We start from the raw sequence: 18,772 nt of genomic DNA on the forward strand, positions 1-18,772 counted from the left end.
TGAGGATCAGGATGTGATAATGTAGGCCAAAGTGCTTAGAGTTTAAATGGACATAAATAAGAAGCAGGCATGGCTGGCCCCTCCCTCGGATGTGTGGACTCTACCATGCCTTTGAGACATTAGCAATCAATATACACAAGGACTGCTCTGCCTGTTATAAAAGCCTTGCGAACATGTATCTAGGACACCCAAATCACTAAGTCCACAGTTCCTGCCCCTGTAGGAAGAGCAATCGATGGCAGTAACCAAAGACTGAGCCATGGGGGCCTCTACCCAAAAACCCCCCTTCTGTCCAAATTTGCACACTTTGGTGTCAGTGTTTCTTAACTAGAGACCACTAGATGAGGCTGGATCTTAGCCAGAAGGTCCTGATTTAGTCTTTAACGAAGCGGGCCCTTGGCTCCTTGTTTCTAAAAATCTGCAGGCTGCTTTAGAACACCTTCGCCCCACTCCCAGACCCACAGGACTGGTTGTGTCACTCCAGGGGGATCCCCAGGCTGCAACCTGCACCTCTCTCTCCATTAGACTGATTTCCAGATTGTATTTTGATTGTCTGCTTAGAGTTTGGGGCTGTGAAATTAGAGCTCGGCAGTAGGTTCAAGCATTTCTTCTGGGTAACTTTGAGGTCCTCTGAACTTCTGTGCCCAAGGAGTCACTAAAGAGGAAATGAACCCTAACCCTCATCATAGATATAGGGACTGGTGCACTTTAAAACAGACAAACAACTTTAGAGTTTTTTTTTCCCCCCCTGATTACAAAAGCAATAATACATGCTTATTATGGAAATCTGGGGAAATATAGGAAAGGACAAAGTCAAAAAGTAAAAATCATTTGTAATCTCACTTAAATCTCACTTTGGTATATTTTCTCAGTTTTTTTTTTTAAAGCATGTATATGCGTTTCATATATTTCAGGGGTGTGCTGTTAAGAAAGTTCTCAAAAAAATTCCTGGTTTATAGCATTAGCCAATATCTATCTTATAAATACTCCACCATGATTGATTTTAAGCAACCAATAGTTTAACAAGTGACTTTCAAAATTTTTGAAGACGTAACAATTGGCCTATGCAAGCCAGTAAGAGTCAGCTCCAGCATACCCCTGGTTGAGATCGTATGGGGTGAGATGTGTGCCCTAAATTTTTTCATTTAATATTATGTTCTGAACCACTTGGCAACCATCCTTGTAATACTTGATTCAGGCAAGATCACAATGGATGCATTGGGAGAAAGGTTGTTAGGGGAAGGATATTCGCCCCACAGCTTACTCATTACTTGCGAAGGGATAAAAGTACCTTTACACTGAAGACGTCTGGCAGCAATCACCTCAGGCAAGGGATCAAATGTGTCATCCCCAATAATGGAACAACTCGACATGATGGGCCTTTTGATGTGATACAGGGGGCAGAACACAACATTGCCTGGGTGGTATATTTGTCAAAAAGGTTTAACGTAAACCTAATCACGAAGAGACCATCGAATATCCAGATTGTGGGATTTTTGGCAAAACAAGCCTGAGCTCTGAAAAAAAAAGTCAGTGTCATGAAAGAAAAAATAAAAAAGGGGTGGGGACGGTAGATTAAAAGGAGACTAAAGAGATCTGACAGCTAGGTGCAACACATGATCCTTGACTGGAGGCTGGGTTTAAGAAAAACAGCTATAAAGGTCATTTTGGGGGCAACTGGAAAAAGTCGAATATGGGCTCTAAAGTAGATCATATTATTATATCAATCTTGATGTCTTGGGTGACATAATGGTAATATGGTTCATGTAGGATAGAGTACTAGTTCTTAGAAGAGGCGTTGTGTGCTGCAGTGCTTAAGATTTGAGTGACAGTGTCTGCAGTTGACTTTCAAAGGATTCTGCAAAACAAAAAAAAGACAAAGAAAGTCCCCCCTCACCAAAACTCCCAAAAAACAACACACGCAGTTTTAAATATAATGGGGGAGAGAGAGAAAAGTGGCAAATATTAACAATAGGTGAATCTAGGTAAAGGACATATTGATATTCATTGTATAATTCAAATCTCTGCCAGTTGAAGGTTTTTTAAAAATAAAAAAAATTAGGCTAAATTTTTACATTATGCTAGTTTCCTTCACAAAATACTGTTATTTTAGTAATGCATACTATTCCACCATAGAAATATGCTATAATTTATTTAGCCCAATCTACTGTAGATAGTATATTTTTACTGTTATAAACTGTGAACGTCCTTATAATGAAAGCTTAGCATGCATTTATGATTGTGTCTTATGGTGGACTCCTTGTTACCTTTACCAAAGGTAAAAAAAATTTTTTTAATTTATTTATTTTATTTATTTTTGGCTGCATTTGGTCTTCGTTGCTGTGCACAGGCTTTCTCTAGTTGCGGCAAGTGGGGGCTACTCTTTGTTGCGGTGCACGGGCTTCTCATTGCGGTGGCTTCTCTTGTTGCGGAGCAGGACCTCTAGGCACACGGGCTTCAGTAGTTGTGGCTAACGGGCTCTAAAGCGCAGGCTCAGTAGTTGTGGCACGCAGGCTTTGTTGCTCCGCAGCATGTGGGATCTTCCTGGACCAGGGATCCAACCCGTGTCCCCTGCATTGGTAGGGGGATTCTTAACCACTGCGCCACCAGGGAAGTCCAAGGTAAAGAAGTTTTAAACAATTTTTAGGCTCTGGGATGAATCCTCGTGGCTTAAGCTTACATGAGACTGAATTGTCAACTAGATGCCAGGTTATTAATGTGAACAGAAGAAAACAACCCCGTGGCCTCCTTCAGAGGGTTGGGTGAAGGATAAGGATGTATATCAGAATAATTGAGATACTCCACACAGGAAAAGTGGGGAGCAGAGGTGCAGGCAGCATATTAGAGGCACCTGGTAGCTTTGAAACAATAATAGGCCCAGATTCTACTCCAGGAAAAGTTGAATCAGCATCTCTGGGGGTGGGAATCTGGCAGTGGTTTGCTTTATAAGCTCCCCAGGGGATCATGAGGTGCAGCCAGTGTTGAGAAAAGCTGATGTTGTAGGATCCAGAAGAAACGGTCCAGGAGTGGGGAGGTAGCCAGGGTGGTGAGAGGGAAGGGTGAGAAGAGGTACAAAGTAGCCCTAAAAAGGGACTGGCCAGAAAGAGGAAATGGAAGTGATTAAGAGGGACTTGAGAAAGTTATGTTGGGTGGGACATGATACGATGTGACTTTCTTCTTTCTGTCCCCAGGGACCTCTAGTAAATTTGTAATTACTTTTTAATGCTTTTGTAGTTGGGCTTATTTTTTTGGGGGGGGGTGGTGACATCTAGACTTGTCTCAAGGTGAGGACCAGGTGAGAGCAGAGCTGGTCTGAAGATGGCTCCAGTTACGTTAATTCACAGTGGGAGGGAGAGTTGACAGGGATGCGAAAGACAGCATCATATCTTTTCTTGCCACCTGCCCTTTGGGGCACAAATCTATGAGCTGGCTCTGCGGGTCACTTTTCTCTCTTCCTGTCCAACCCACGGTAGAGGTCACAGAATTATAATAATTCTATTATTTTATTATTAGATTTAAGAGACAGTCTTTTGATCAGAACACACCACAGTTTCCAAGGTTGTATCGATTCAAAGCCAATCAAGGTAATTCAAACCACAACAGAAATATCTCTTTGAGAAAGCTCATTTTAATCGTTTTTCCCGACTAAAATGACATACTTGCTTCTTATTACATTTTCTTACAGTATAAGAGATAGATAGGCTTCCTATTCTGAAGATATACCTGGGAATTTTAAGCAGTAATTAGTTTTGATAGCTTTTCAGCTTCATTTTGCATCTGCATCAGAAAACTGAATGTCTTCTTTCTCCATAAGGGCGCCTTCTAAGGCAATTTTTGAGAGGTGAGAAATAGTGGTTATTTGAAAGTTGCTTTTTCTTCTTTTTTGCCACAATTGCCTATTTAGGACAACAGCCATCACCAAAAATAAGACGTGAATGTCAATGAAAGCAACAAGTGTACTTTATTTCCTTCCATAAAATGCGTAATTCTTTTAAAATACCAACATATAGGTAAAAGCTGAAATGTACAGTTTTAAAAAATAAATTTAGATCATTTCAAGCTAGGACAACTTAAGAAACAAAATGTTGCATTATGTGGTCAACTCAGTCTTCCTTTTCCTGTTTGTTCAAAGATGAAAGGAGAAAGCCGGGATGCATTTTTCTACCTTACCAGTTCTTAGGTGATTTATCATTTTGGAATTGATTAGAGCAAAGAGAAAATACTATTTTAAAAAATGTATAGAAGATGTTCCTACTCTAAAAAGATTTTGAAGGCTTTTAAAAGTAAAATTCCTTGCAAATAATCTAGATTGGAGTCGCACACTCAAATGCTCACAGGGACTGTGCAAGAAAACCAAGTAATTTTGATATTAGATGATCCCTGGAACTCTTAGTGTTAGACCTGCAATAGGGAATGCTGGAGACTGTGGAAAACTGGAAAGGATCATCTGTGTCTAAAGGGGTAGATATTTCTCAGCATCAGCATAGCCTTTTTTTTTTTAAATGAGAGGCCAGAAATCTATATTTTTATGTTGTTTTTCAATTCTTAAATGTCAATGTATAATTCAAAACTGATTTGTGGGGAAGGTTTGGTTCTCATGTTGACAGTCTGAGACATCTTATCAGATAGGAAAAACTGAAGTGGAGTGTTGGCAGAAGGGGGCAAATGCACAGAGTGTTCTGGAGGAAGATCTGGAAAGCTTGGTGATGGACTGGGTGCAAGGAGAGGAAGAGCCTGAAGGCTTGGGAGGATTCAGGATTGTGGACTGAGGGAGAGCTTGCTTTGGTGAAAGAAGTGTGTGTGTGTGTGTGTGTGTGTGTGTGTGAGAGAGAGAGAGAGAGAGAGAGAGAGAGAGAGAGATGGGCGTGGGTGGGAGGGTTGGGCACAGATGGGAAACCAGAGGAAAATGAGCTCTGTTTTAACAAGTTGCATTTGAGATCATGGTTGGGCATATCCAAGAGGAAAGGACAAGGAGGATGTAATTAACTTTGAACTCAAGATGTGCCTACAGCATTAGGCAGCTGCAGTGTTATATGATCAGAGTTAGTGTCTGGCATCATCAAGGGGGCATTTGTTTGTACTGTCTTGCTCTCTGCACTTATCAGAAGATTGTACTCTGTTCTGGATACCACTTAAAAAACAAACACTCTTTTTCTTTTAAATTACAAAAGTAATACATTTTCCATACAGAAAAGTGGGAAAAATGCTGAAATTGAGAAAAGGAAAATTGCCTATAATCCTGCCATCTATAATAATAATTAATGGCTTCATATATATCCTTCTTGTCTTTTATTTGTATAAATATATACTTAAGTAGTTTACAGAATTGGAGTTATATGGTAAATACTGCATTGTAATATGCTTTTTCCCATAACATATCTTGAACATATCAATACCATATCAATAAAATAATCTGCTATAATATGATTTTTAATGACTATTTGACATTTATTCCATTTGATGAAGGAATCAAAATTTAGAACTAAAAATGCTTTTGTACACAAGCTGCTTCTCCATATTAAACAATGTCATCTTTAATTCTAAATCTTTGCACACATTCCTGGTTATTTTCTGAGGATAAACTCCCAGAAAATGGAATTAGTAGGTATGCCAAGGCAAGAGGGCACTCCTGAAAACTTGAAACAAGAAACAGAATCTATTTTCTGTGAAGGAAGGGAAAACTTGAGACAGTCTTCCTAAACAAAGCAAAGGAATTCAAGGATTAGCTGGAATTTCAGGAGTGAGGATGTTAGGGGCTGGTTGACCTTTAGCTGTGGAGGTGTGGTTACTGAAGTGCAACTATTACTGATTGGCTGACAGAAGCATAGGACTGTTTCTGATTGGCTGGCTATCTGGAAGTGTGGGTCATTCATTGATTGGCTGACTCTCAGAAGCTTGGATTCTGGTGTGAAGCCCGTGAATGGAACAGGTTTTAAAGTCTTTGTGGTGCTTAGTTTTTACTATGGCTGCAGAACAATTAGTCTTTTTCTGCAAGAAAAGAGGAACTTTTAATTCTCAAGTCAAAGGGCCAAAGTGCTGAATATACCCATATATCCATAACATGAGATCTACCATCTTCACAAAATTCCAAGCATGCAATGCAGTATTGTTAACTATAAGCACAATGTTCAGCAAATTTCTAGGACATTTTTTAATCTTAGATGACTGAAACTTTATACCCATTGAACAGCAACTCCCTATTTCCCTCTCCCCTCGGTCCCTGGCAACTACCCTTTTACCCTGTGCTTCCATGAGTTTGATTACTTTAGACACCGCATATAAGTGGAATCATGCAGTATTTGTCCTTCAGTGACTGGCTTATTTCAGTTAACATAATGTCCACAAGCTTCATCCATGGATGCATATGACAGAAGGTTTTTGTTGTTGTTTCTGTTTGTTTTGCTTTTTTGTTGTTTGCTTACAGCTGGATAATATTCCATTGTACGTATATACCAGATTTTCTTTATCCATTTCTTTATCCATTCATCCCTCAATGGATATTTAGGTTGCTTTAGTCTCTTGGATATTGTGAATAATCCTGCATTGAACATGGGAATGAAAATATCTTTATGGAATCCTGATTTCAATTCTTTTTGATAAATATCCAGAATGGGACTTCATAATATTTTCCATAGCTGCTGCACCACTTTACATTCCTAACATTCAGTGCACAAAGTTTCCAATTTCTCCACAACCTCATCAACACATGTTATTTTCTACGTTGTTTTTTTCTTTTCAATAATAGCCATCCTTACAGGTGTGAAGTGATATTTCATTATGGTTTTGATTTTCATTTCCCTGATGATTTGTGATGTTGAGCATTTTTTCATATGCCTTTTGGCCATTTGTATGTCTTCTTTGGAGAAGTATCTATTCAAATCCTTTGCCCAATTTTTAATTGGATTATTTGTTTTTTGTTATTCAGTTTTAGGAGTTCTTTATATATTCCAGATATTAATCCCTTACCAGATATATGGTTTCCAAATATTTCCTCCCATTTTGTAGGTTACCTTTTCCCTCTATTGATGGTTTCCTTGGTGTGCACAAGCTCTTTAGTTTGATGTAGTCCCACTTGTCTTTTTTTGCTTTTATTGCCTGTGCTTTTGGTGTCATATCCAAGAAATCATTGCCAAGACCAACGTCATGAAACTTGTCCTCTATGGTTTCTTCTAGGAGTTTTATAGCTTCAGGTCTTATGTTTAAATCTTTAATTCATTTTGAGTTGATTTTTGTTTTGTGTAAGATAAGGGTACAATATTATTCTTTTACATGTGGATATTCAGTTTTTCTAGCACCATTTGTTGAAGAGATTACCTTTTCCCCATTGGGTATTCTTGGCACCCTTGTTGAAAATCAGTTGATAGTATATGCGTGGGCTTATTTCTGGGCTCTCTGCTCTGCTCCATTGGTATACATGTTTGTCTTTATGCCAGTACCATACTGTTTTGATTAGAGTAGCTTTGTAATATGTTTTGAAATCAGGACGTGTGAGGCCTTCAGCTTTGTCCTTCTTTCTCAAGATTGTTTTGGCTATTCAGATTCCTTTGTGGTTGCATGTGAATTTTAGGATTGCTTTTTCTATTTGTGTAAAAAATGCCATCAGGATTTTGATAGGAATTGCATTGAATCTGTAAGTTGCTTTGGATGGTATGGACGTTTTAACAATATTAAATCTTCCAGTCCATTAACATGTTATGTCTTTCTGTTTATTTGTGTCTTCTTTAATATATTTCAGCAACGTTTTGTAGTATTCCGTGTACAAGTCTTTTGCCTCCATAGTTAAATTTATTCCTAAGTATTTTGATCTTTTTTGAAGCTATTGTAAATGAGATTATTTTCTTAATTTATTTTTGGATTGTTGTTTGTCTTTGGCACCCTATTTGAAGAAATATATGTACAGACTAAAACACCTCTGGATGAGATCAATAATGATAGAAAGGCTAGAAGTCTTGCTATATGAAGGAAAGGTTGAAAAACACAGTGATAACTAGCCTTGGATAGAGAAGATCAAGGTAGATTTGACTACTTTGGTAGTCAAAGCCAGTGACTACCAAAAGGCACACTTGGTTTTCTCTAACGATGGAAGCTCTCCAACTTTGGAATAGAGGCATCATTAAAGGTTCTATATTTGCTAGACACTCATCATACAAGCTGGTCAGGAGTTTGGGGTTGCAACACTTTAGACCTGTGAGTGAATCCTAGCTGCACCATTTATCAGGTCACTGTGTGACCTGGGGAAGGTTATTTAAGCTCTCTGAATCTGAATTTTTTTCACTTACTGAGTGAGAAAAATAACAGTATCTTCCACATAATAATGCTATGAGATCTATGCATAGCACAGTAAGTCATAATTCTGAAGACTTAGAGTGTTCTTTGCTCTTTGGTGATTTCAGTGAATATTATTGAGAACTTTAGTGAATACTATTGAGAGCACATGGCAATGTGCCAGGTGCTGTGCCCTCAAGAGGATTATAGAGAGGCAAAGATATGATCCCTGCCCTTGAAGAGATTTCAGAGAGACAAGATGGAAGGAACTAGACTTGACACTGCAAGCTGGGGATGGGGCATTTTCCAGAACGAGGCACAAAAATGCATGTATCATGTATGTACATGTATGTACAAACCATGTAACAAACATACAAATATATTTGCAAATTAACAACAGCAACAAAAAAAAAACAAAGAAAAGAAAGAAAGAAGGAAGGAAAGAAAGTAAGGAGGTAAGAAAGAAAACCACAGAAATGCTTACAATGGTTCAGTAATTTTTTTTTTCCAAATTTCATGCAATATTATTGTAACCACATGAAGAAATTTTATTCTCAGCTACTGCTGAAGAGTTCGTAGAAGGGGAAAGAATGAGGAAGGACGAGAGGACCGTTGACATTTGGGTTACATTATATTTAAAAATAACTTTATTTTTCAGTACTATAGAGAAACCCATATTTGGTGACATGAGTAGATTTTAAGGACAAATTTAGCCTGCTACCATCTGCAAATAACTTTTAATCCTTTAGTTGCATCAGTATTTTTGTAGCCAATAAAGTGGTGCTGATTTATGCCTGCTTTTAAAGAAACCATTTAGAAAAACGTTGTTTCCAGTCATTGAAACAACAAGCTTGAGAATTTTTAGATTCACAAAAAGCTATTTTTCTGAGGGTGGTTAGATTCTAAATGTAACCCTCATGTAAATATATAGAAATATCATTCCAAGTCACAAAATAAAGCTTACAGGTCAAAGACCACATTCAAATGAAGCTTTTAATAAATATTTCAGTAAATGAAAAATGCACTTATTTGCTCAGCAGATATTGATTGAGTCCAGTGGCTGGCCATGTCTCTTGCTCTGTGCTGGGGATACCCATGCTTGGTATTGTCAGACTTTACCTCTCTATCCCCTGGAGAGATTAAGCAGAGTTCATTGGCCCCAGGTCATTAGTCGTAGAGGGTTAAGCTTGAACTGGATGACTGCGAAGCTTCTGTGTTCCTGAGACATGGCAGCTGATTCTTGCCAATTCCATGACATGGCTTCGTTTACAGCCAGATAAGAAAGAAGCATGTGTTTCTTGAGTGATTTTATTGTTATCCCTGAATTTCTTACTAAAGGCATAATGCAGGCATGGCAGGTATGCTTAGTTATACTGAGGCTGAAGTAAAGGCCTCTCAGCAGGAGGGCATGCTTGAGCCGTCACCATAGCTTGGTTACTCCAAAAATCTTTGTTTTTACTTTCTACCTTGAGGAAAAAATTAGCAATTGTTACCTATCTCAGAAAAAAAAAATAGTACTATGAAATATGTTTTTCATTCATTGATATTAATGGGGACTGGGTAGCCTACTGGGAATGATCCCAAACTGTGTCCACACTTAGGGGTTCAGACACACAGGAATGGGGTGGAGAAGCCAAAAGACACAATTGCAAGGGGGATGAATATTTGAGAACCTGGAAGAGAAAGGAGGACACCACAGGGAAAGGAGGACAAGCCATGGTGAGACTGACTCAGCAGAGGGCTTGAGGATTGAAGGGGACCAGCATTTCATTACTCACAGTATTTGGCTGTGACTTGAACTTGCCTGAGCCTGATCCCCCTGGAAATGTATATGTGGACTGGGGAAGAAGGGGCTGTGAGTGTCTAACCCCTGGGGACCTGAACAGCTCTAAGAGAGTGCACCACCGGGCACCTAGGAGGTGAGCTCTGGCACCTAGCAGGGGCAGTTGAGAGCATCAAGGTGTGGTCAGCACTGAAGATGAGTGGTTCAGATGAGTGGTGACAGCGGCAGGTTGGTGAGCATGGTGTGGAGCGCCCGGGGAGGGGAGCTGAGGTGTAAGATTAGAGTTTTAATTTGCATGCCCCCATCTCCAGAGCGTAGAGCGTCTTATCAAGTTTGTTAGTCATTCCACCTTCCTCTTCTTTAAATTGGATCTCCATATCCTTTGCTTATTCTTTACTATTGAGCTTGACTTTTGTTGATATTTAAGAAGTCTTTTACAAATTCTGGGACCAATCCATGTCAGTTAAATCTGCTGCAAATATCTTCTCCCAGCCTGTGTCTTGTCTTTCTCTCTTTTTTAAAATAGTGTCTTGTCATATAGGAAGTTTTAATTTTAATATTATCATTTTTATCAGTCTTTCACATTATGGTTTACATGTCTTTTATGTCTTATTTAGGACATTCTTCCCAACCCCAAACATAGGATAAATACGTTATTCTACATTTTCTTGAAATATTTTCAGAAATATGAATTCTTCTGTCACTAGTTATTGTTGCTCATTGCTATGGTTTTGAAATTCATCTGTGGTGATGAGTGTAGCTGTAGTTCATTTACTGATCCACGGTATTTCATTTTATGAATAGATCATGATTTATTTATACATTCTATCAAGGGACATTTCATTTGTTTTCTTTTTTTTTTTTTGTCTGTTACAAACAACACTGAAACAGCATTCTTGTACTGTCCCTTGGGGGCATATCGAGAAGTTTCTGAGAGTGGAATTGTTGGGTCTATAGGTTAAGCACATCTTTTTTTTCCCCTCATCTTAAACTTTACTCGGTGAGGAAAATTGTTTTCCAAATTGGTTGTATCCAGTTACACTCTTTCCATAGATGTAGAAGCGTTGACATGAACTTATGACATTGCCAACACTTATCTTTACTATTTCCTTCCTTCAGGTTTACTCTGTTTTCCTTTCTTAAATGTCTTGGGTACTTTGCTGATTAGTTTTCAGTCTGCTTTTCTTATATAAGCATTTAAGTCTACAAAATCTCCCTGTACTGCTTTAGCTGCATCCTGTAAGGTTTTTTAAATGAATTTTTTAAAAAATAAATTTATTTATTTATTTATGGCTGTGTTGGGTCTTCGTTGTTGAGCACGGGCTTTCTCTACTTGTGGCGAGTGGAGGCTTCTCATTGTCTTGGCTTCTCTTGTTGCGGAGCATGGGCTCTAGGCACGCAGACTTCAGTAGTTGTGGCACGTGGGCTCAGTACTTGTGGCTTGCGGGCTCTAGAGCTCAGGCTCAGTAGTTGTGGCGCGCGGGCTTAGTTGCTCCGCAGCATGTGGGATCTTCCCGAGCCAGGGATCGAACCCGTGTCCCTTGCATTGGCAGGCAGATTCTTAACCACTGCGCCACCAGGGAAGCCCTAAAATGAATTTTTAAACATAATCTCCAACTTATAGAAAAGTTTCAAGTAAAGTATAAAAAATTTGTCATGGAGCATCAGAGACCAACCAGGGTAAGAAGGATATCTGTCTGCTTAGGACAGAGGTGGCAGCAGTAGCAGGAGGTTGGTTTCAAGAGGGATGGATCAAATGTGTCACTATGTCAAGGATAATGGGAGCCAGATTTCTCACTATTGGCAAAGAAGTTACATCAATGGAGAGGGAGATAACTAGAATGAACCCTTGATGTTGGATTGGAATTGGAAGCATTCGTGTGAGGTCTGTGGGTACCCTCCTTACCCAGCTTGGGCTCTGACACCTGGCACTAGTCTGCCGCTCTGTGTGGCTGCCCTCCTCAGCCTCCTGGGACTCCGGCACCTCCCATCAGGCAGCCCCTAGCCTGGTGGATGCAGTCCTCACCAGCTTTGGGCTTCAGCACCCCACACCAGGCTGCTTCCTTGCACAGACGCCCTCCTCTCCTGGCTGAGGCTCTTACTCCCCACGCCACACCGCCCCCCTGCATGGACGTGCTCCTCATTCCACTTGGGCTGTGACACGTGTTCCAGGTTACCCCTCTCAGTGGGCACCTATCTTGCTTTGTCCACCTGATAGCTTAAAACTGAATGGGTCAGGAAGGGAAGTGAAGGAGAAAGGCATCCCATAAGTTTTGGTACATAATATTTTCAATGTCATTCAATTTTAAATAATGTCTAATTTCCCATTTTAATTTTTCTGTAATCCATCCAGAAGTTTGTTTCAAAATTTCTAAAAAATTTACAGCATTACATTTAGTCATCTTTGATTCTTGATTTCTATCTTAATTGCATTACATTCAGGGCATATGGTTTATATGCAGCTGATTCTGGTTTTTATCACTATTTGCTTCATGCCTAGTAAATAATAAATGTTTGCAAATGTGGTATGTGTTCCTGAAAAATATTTCTAAGTGTTGGATACATAGTTCTATACATGTTCGTAGATTAAACTTAATTGTATTATTTAAATATACTGTCCTTACTAAATTTTTGTCTGCTTGATATATCAGTTACTGAAAGAAGTATAATAAATCTGCCATTATTATTGAGGATTTATAAATTTCTCCTTGTAATTCTATCACTTATTGTTTTATAAATTTGGACACTCAACTTATGTTATTATAGTTGTTATAGCTGTCTGGTGAATTACTCCTTTTATAATTATGCAGTTATTGATATTCTCAATAATGCTTTTTCTCTTTAAAGTTTAATAGAGCCATAGCAGCTGGGTTTTTTTTTGGGGGGGGGGGTGGGATTAGTATTTCTTGGTATATCTTTTTCAGTCTTATTTTCAACCTTTCTGCTTCATATTTTGACTGTTTCTCCTATAAATCTTGCACATATAGTTGTGAATTTATAAATTTCTATCACTTTTTGATTTGGGCACACATTTTTAAAACCAAATTTGGCAAACTTTTAAGTGTTGATTTTAGACCTTTACCATTTGTAATAATTCCTAATATAGTTATTATTTTTACCATCTTACTGTATGCTTTCTCTTCACCTTGCTTTTCCTGTGCTTTTTTTTACCCCCTCTTCACTTTTTCTATCATTTTTATCTTGTTTTTAAAAATTTCCCTCTACATCATAAGCATTTGGTGAATGCTGGCTAGTGTGATTTCATTTGGTGGTCAAGAAAACCCTGTGCTATATGTTATTCTGCATGGGTGTATATTTGGAAATCCTGGATTCACTTTATTTTAGCTCTCAGCTCTGAATATTCAGAACACTGGTTTACTCCCGACCTATCAGAGCTCTAAAACTGAAAACATCCAGCTTTGTATCTTACATTTTCTCCACTTAAATATATCGTGACAATTTTTCTCATGTCTATGCCATGTGATGTCTATATAAAGTCTACTGTTGGCCATGAATTTGTTTCCAATTGCTTTGTTATTATAAGTAATGTCGCAGTGAACATCTTTGTGCCCAGATATAACTCCTCCCTTAGGATAAATTCCTTGAAATTGCTGATCAGAAGGAAGAACCATTTTTAAAGGCCTTGCCTCCTGAAGTATCACACTCTTTTGTGTGGACGTTTTCCAGCAGAGTATAAGAATGCTCAGAGACCATTCCAACAACTCCCTTCCCAAGGTCACACTGACACCCCCGGGAGTAGGGGTGGTCAGGCTTCAGGCAGAACCCCAGTCAGGTGCAAGAGAGAGGCAGAGGATCGGGTAGGCTGCTGCCCGGGTCCTGGGAGCACTGGGTGGGTGTGGCTTGGGACTGGGATCTTGGGGTGAGAGCCCGGGAAACCTTCCTCCCTCCCACCTGCTGTCCGTGTAGTGGACTCTGCACTCAGACTCCCCGCAGCAGGACCAGGCACGGCTCAGAGAGAGCAAGACACTCGGTGTCTCCGTTTTGCAGACCCGCCGCTACTCCAGAGGGTCTTGGGGAAGCAGGCCTTGGGGCTAGGAGGGAGGAGCCCTTGGACACCCCCCTTCCCCCGCACTGGATGTACTTTCCGCCCTTCTAGTGCAGAGAGCAGCCAAGTGGGCCGGCCCTGTGTTTGCCTTAGCGCCTGCTCGGTGAAAAGCCAGCTTGTGCTCAAATCGCTGCGATCCCTTGACTCCGTGGCAGCTTTGCGTTCCCCGGAGGTCTGGGCGCTTCTCTGTGCTCTGGAACTTTTCTCCAGAAGTGGGAGGGGAGGGAGAGGGGCCGAGGCTAAAGTCGCCGCCTGCCCGCCCGCCGCCGCCGCCGCCGCGGAGCTGCCAAGGCGCTGCGGCCGCAGGAATCCGGCGGGTAGCGGCGGGACCGGGGCCGGGAGGGGCACGGGGACTAGCCGTTCTGCCGCCTGCCCGCGGCACAAAGCCCGCCCTTGTTTGGCGGCCTCGGATGCATGCCCTGGGCCCAGACCTCCCGGGGTCCTCTCTGGCCCGCGCTCGGAGCCGAGTGTCCTGACCACGCCGGGAAGGGGACGTGCTGCCTGCCGCAGACTCCTGGAGGGGGTTGGCGCGGGGGTGGCGTGGGGGGCGGGTGGGGTAGACACGCTCTGCCAGGGATCCTGGGCCCCAGCCTTGGGCTCTGCTCTGCCAAGGAAGGCCAGGCCCAGGCCCTGATTGAACCCAGCCGGTGGGGTTTCTCGAGCTGTGAGTCATAGGCATTCGCCACTTACGGAGGCAGTAAAGGTGCCCTTGTCACCGTCACCTTTCAGTGGGCATGATGGGGGTGCTGGGGTGGTAGTGGGGTGGAGGCGGACACAGGTGCTGCGTGCCTTCCCCTGGGCTGTTTTGACAGAGCATACGACTCTGAGCGTGCCTTGGCCAAACTCATCCTCAGAGGTGGATCTGCCAGCACAGCCCTGCCTACCTGCCCGTCCCTTCAGTACACCCTTATCACCCACTGCCCACCATACACCAGGAGTGACTGATCTTTTCCAAAGCCTGGCAAATGGCAGCAAGGCACTCCTGAGCCGGAGTCCCCTGAGCCTGCATGGCATTCCTTACACTTGCACCTCTCATGATGATGGGCGTCCATCCCTCCACTCACGTCTCTACTTAGCATACATTTATTGAGCACCTGCTGTGTGCCAGCCACTATTCCAGGTGCTGGGAATACATCAGAGAACAAGGCAGACCTAGTCTCTGCCCTCAGGGGTGCTGTGGCCTGACTCCAAAACCTGTTCCTTCACCACGATTACATTGACTTTGACAGATCACTCCCTGCTGGCCTTAGCTTTCCCTACCTACAGATTCAACATAACGGGTCCACAGGATGGACTGCCAGTCCTGTGCAGCTTTTTGCTAAGGATCCGCTTATTGGTGACTGGCAAAGAGCACTGTGGGGAGTTAAAAAAAAAAAAAAAAAGAGGAAATTCCAGGGAAGTGAGAAGAAACATGTGTGAAAACTAGGCACCACACTAGATCAGCATTAAATCAAACCAGGGTCTGGTTAGAAACAAGTGCAGACCTGCTATTTCTCACTGAGTCCTGTTATTTTTACTCAGCAAATTCAAGCAAGATTTCATGGTCACATCCAGAGGGCGGGAAAGAAGAAAGCTGTGATCCTCAAATGCAAGGCTGACCCGTTTGCTGTGTAGGCTGGGGATGAGGGTGGGAGTTTGGGGGGAGTGTGCTAGGCAAGATCTGAACACAAGGACATTGGTGACAAGACCATAGGCTGAATCTTCCTCTGTCTATAAACTGTCCATTTTCACCTTGTTCAATGGCTCCCATGACCACTGAATTACGTATAAACTTCCCACGGCCCACAGCTTTAGCATGACTTCCAGTCCGTTCTTGTCAGTGCCTTCTCACATGATGTTTCTCACCTGCCCCTAGCTTCAGGCAAATAGGACAATGTGTTGCTGCCTGTGTGCCCCTCTGTCTTAGCACTCGATAACCATGGTAACTGACGCTTGCTCAGCATTCACTATGTGCTAGGTCCTGAGCTTTCCTTATCCCAATCCTACAAGGTAAGAAGTATTATTACCTTGACAGATGAGAAAACTGACACTAAGAATAGTTCCTGACTTGGCCAAGGTCACCTGGTAAACGGGAATTTGAACACAGGCCTCCCAGTCCCCAGAACCTAAACCCTTGACTATTACATAGACCTTAGGAATCACAGTGCTGTGCCCTGTGTGGTCTCTGGTAAATGATGTTATGAAAATGCTAGAAGTTTGGGGTGAGATACCAAAAGCAAGAGTTGAGACCAGTTGACGTGGACGTCTCAGGAGACCCCAGACTGTCTCCTGTTAGATCGTTCTCTCTTCCCCCAACACACGTTCATATGGTGCCCCACCTTCTCCTCTAGCCACCTCCCGCCCACCCGAGCCCCCCGGCTGACTCGCAGGAGCATGAGTTCCTGGGACGGTGACCAGCAGCACCTTCCCTTGCCCGGCACGAGCGCGCCAGTCAGCAGAGATGGGACCACAGTCCCGGGGGATGGTGTGCTGTGATTGTCCAGGCTCACTGAAATCCTCACGCTGGTCAGTCGGGACTTTTGATACAATTTAGGATAACTGAATGCCATGAGCCCTTGCCATGTTGGAGGGAGACAGGGAAAGGGACAGGGTAGTGGCTCAGGTGCTGTGGCCATAAGAAGGAGCCTCCTAACTTCTGATGGAGACCAGCACCCAACCCGGAGGAAAGGAGAGAAATGTTGCAGTCTTCTATGATCTTCTAGGTTGCCAGGAAGCCCCCAAAAGTGCCAAATTGAGAGTCCAAGAGAGCAGAGTAGGTCGTAGGCTGGTGGAAGGAAGGCCACTTGTTGCAGGCCTCCCTGGGCTTTGCCTACTGCCCGTTAGGCCCAAAGGTCAAGTGAGGCAGTTGAGAAAAAAATCCCCACTGTGAAGTGTCTGAGGCCCTTCTGAGATGAGAGAATGGCCCCTTTTCAGCAGCCCTGCTTGGAGCCAGGACAGTATTCCAGAGGGAGCAGGCTGGTGAATGATCATCTGTCTGCCCAGATGGACCAAGGCCTGGCCCACAAGGGAGGAGACTCAGATTCTGGTTTCTGTTTGTGAATTCAGGGGCTCTGGAGTACTTCAATAAATAAACACCTATTTATTGAGCTCCTACTGTGTGCATAGCACGATGAAGGACACAAAGAAGCACTGATTTGGAAAACCACAGATCAGAATTTATCCATGCAAATAAGTTTGCTCCCTGAGGAGGCTGGATACTCACATATCCAGTGAGGCCACCACTATTTGAGGAACTACTCCCAGCCCCTCCTCCAAATGATCCTGAATTTTCTCAGTGAAGATGGTGGGTGTTTTCCAATTAAAAATAGCTAGTAGTCATTCGGAGCTCATTCACCCATTGCTTACTATGAGCCAGGCATTGTTCTTGTTGCTCGGGGATGAGAATATCCTGAAAGTGTTCATGGTTTGCTAGGGGTAATCAGCAGGTTGGCCAGCCCAATGACCAACCGGTCATCCTTCTAAGAGGCCCCCTGACCCACATGGTCTGGGAATGATGCCAGCCCTCAGGGAGCACAGCTCATGCCTGGTATAAGGTAGCAGAAAATGACAATGCCCAGGGGTTAAGCACAATGACAGGCAGCCTGGGGATGCTGGGGGAGCAGAGAGGAGGGAGCCCTAACCACAGGAGGGATGGGGAATCAGCCAGGGCTTTCCTGGAAAGGATAGCAATTGCCAGTGTTTACTGAACACTCTTAATGTACTAGGCATGAGGCTAAGAACTTTACATGGATTAATTATCTGGCTTTATCATCACAGCCCTTCCAGGGAGTTACAGTGGGACTTCCTGGGGGGAGCATATCCAATCTTGGGGGAACATGCGCTTTGGGAGGCGGACAGACTTGGGTTTGCACCCCTGCTCTGCCACTTCTTGCTGAGTGACAGACCTTAGGCACTAACCTCTGGGCATCGGTTTCCTTATCTGTAAAGGGGAGCTATTGAGACCAATTTGGCAGTGCTATTATGAATACTAAAAAGGATAATTTATGTAAAGCCTTTAGCAGAGAAGCCACTAAATGAATATCAATCCTCCTTTCTCTTCTTAAAGAGATTATTCAGAAGGACAACACTCCCACTCATAGGTTGGTGGGACTAAAGTTGCCATGATCCTGACCATCATGGGCCTATTAAAAATGCAGAAAACAACTGGCTAGGTCAGAAGTTGGCACAAGAACCCAAGGAACTGACCACTTCCAATCCTGAAGGAAGGACTGAAAGGGAAGGGAAAATGCCCATTATTTTAATTTTTGCTGATGTACTTGAATATGTTTATTCCCTGGCTCCCAATTTGCTGTCTCTCTGGCAAAATTAATAGTGATACTACACATCCTTCATGTTGGCCCCTCTGCCGTGCAGGACACTCTCACGGGCGTTGTCTCAATGAAATCATTGTCTCATACCTATTCTCCACCATGTGGTGTGCAGAGATGATAGCCCCATTTTCCAGCAGGGAAACTGAGACCCAGAGCAAGTGCCATGTCATTAACAAGTAGAGTCAGAACTAGAAACCAAATGTCTTCTGAGCTCCCCCCAGAGCATACCACGAGGCAAGTACTGGGGTGCAGGCAGTTTATTTGACAGGTCATCCTAGCAAGAGAGTGGGGAAAGTAAGACAAGGAAAAGAGGAAAGTCCATAAAGGTACATTTTTAAAATTTTATTT

The sequence above is a fragment of the Balaenoptera acutorostrata genome, chromosome 3 (assembly GCF_949987535.1).
Source record: "Balaenoptera acutorostrata chromosome 3, mBalAcu1.1, whole genome shotgun sequence".
NCBI classification, from domain to species: domain Eukaryota; kingdom Metazoa; phylum Chordata; class Mammalia; order Artiodactyla; family Balaenopteridae; genus Balaenoptera; species Balaenoptera acutorostrata.